This window comes from Cynoglossus semilaevis, chromosome W (assembly GCF_000523025.1).
Source record: "Cynoglossus semilaevis isolate Cse_v1.0 chromosome W, Cse_v1.0, whole genome shotgun sequence".
NCBI lineage: Eukaryota > Metazoa > Chordata > Actinopteri > Pleuronectiformes > Cynoglossidae > Cynoglossus > Cynoglossus semilaevis.
Window position 1 is genome coordinate 2,385,062 of NC_024327.1, and position 1,551 is coordinate 2,386,612.

The 1,551-nt window shown below is 40.9% G+C and overlaps 1 protein-coding gene across 2 annotated transcripts in view; it reads left to right on the forward strand.

The window, feature by feature from the left end:
• The first annotated feature begins 172 nt into the window (after positions 1 to 172).
• LOC103396945 (protein FAM214B-like) overlaps positions 173 to 1,551 on the forward strand; it is a 25,049-nt gene continuing 23,670 nt past the window's right edge. The window contains exon 1 of one of the 2 annotated variants that reach the window (XM_017042733.2): positions 173 to 804. The gene's annotated coding sequence lies outside the window, so the exon portion shown is untranslated. The remainder of the gene's footprint in view (positions 805 to 1,551) is intronic. The other variant, XM_008335186.3, reaches the window with a different exon arrangement.

Consider the following 1,551-nt stretch of genomic DNA (forward strand, 5'->3'; position numbering starts at 1 on the left):
CCTTCAGTATTTAGTGTCGGAGAACCGCAGCCTTCTTTACAACGCCCACAATAGGGCTAAAGCGCCACTTGCTGTAAAACGAATGAAATGATTAGTTCAAGATTCGTTCACGACTCGTTCATTTTACTGTTCGAGAGTCAAATATTCGAATCAATAAAAAGAGTCGGTCTTCCCATCTCTAAGTGACAGCGCTAGAAGCCGTCATGCGTTTGAGAATGGGAGGAGACAAAAAGCACGTGTACTGGGCGGGTCGTCAGCTAATCCGTTCTCCAATCACAGAGCGGTGTTTTTGGAATTATTTTGCATGTTTAAATGTAGCGTAATTCTCCAGTCCTGATTGGCTGTGTCTAAAATAAATGACCAATCAACTAAATGACAGACGCTCAGCTGGCCGTGAAGTTCCGCCTCTTTCTTATTAACGTGCCAGGCCCCGGAAACGTCGAGTCTTAAAGGGACAGAGGACACATATCAGGCTGAGGCTAACAACAAAAACAGCTGCGAGCATAAAAAAGAAAAAAAAAAAAGAAAGGAAAAGAAAAGAAGAAGAAGAATTCAGGCTCTGAGAGGAAGAGACGGGGGACGAACAGACCAGACGAAATCTCCCCGATGTTTTTACACTATTTTACACCGACAGCCACCGAGAACAACGTCATTTCTGCTCCTCAAAGTCGGCTACGACGACGTTAGCCACCTACAATCTGACAACGCAGCAGCAGTGAGAGATAACAAAAAAGGCCAAACAGAAGTACGACGTCAGCTCACACTCAATGTCTCCACTCTTCACTTCAATCTGTTTTATTTGAGGTGAGTTTTTTCGTTTTCTATTTGTTTTTGTTTTTCTTAAAACCTAAAAACCGTTGAATACCTTTCTACCCTAATCTGCTGCGTTTAAAGGTAAGCAGTGTGTGTTTATGTGTAAGAAGCACAAAGGTTGAGGTCTTTTTAAGTAATTACACATTTACATATTGGTTGCTCAGTGGTTGAAACGATCAAGTCGACTCAATAATCATTTTATGATGATGATGATCTGCCAGTAAAAATGCAGGGTGCAGGGGGCGTTCCCCTGCTTTGTCTGCCTCTCCTCACTCTTTTCTTTATCTGTGGGACTTGCTGGTGCTGCGTGTGATGGGCAGGGACAGGACAGACATGCAGTCACGGCCTGGGCTTGTACCTTTTTATCACAATTTGCCAAAAAAAAAAAAAAAAAATCTGATCTTGTCATGACCAAACAGCAATATCAGTTCCTCTTGGGATTCTGTCTGTAACTGTATGCAGTACAAGGAAGATGAGTCAATCTTCACCTGTGTTCACTTAAAATATATAATATGTCTCATCGTGAATGGACATACACTCCAAACCCTAAAATAAAATGTCCCTGATATGGGATGATCCCAATCAGGTAATGAAAATCCATTTAATGTTACATTTTCCCAGTTTTGTAATGTGAACTTTAGGGCTACATATGACATAGTCATCTGTTAACATGTCAGAATTAATAGGTGTGATATATTATCGTCATAATAAAATTCTTCTTATTTTTCTTTCGGCTTT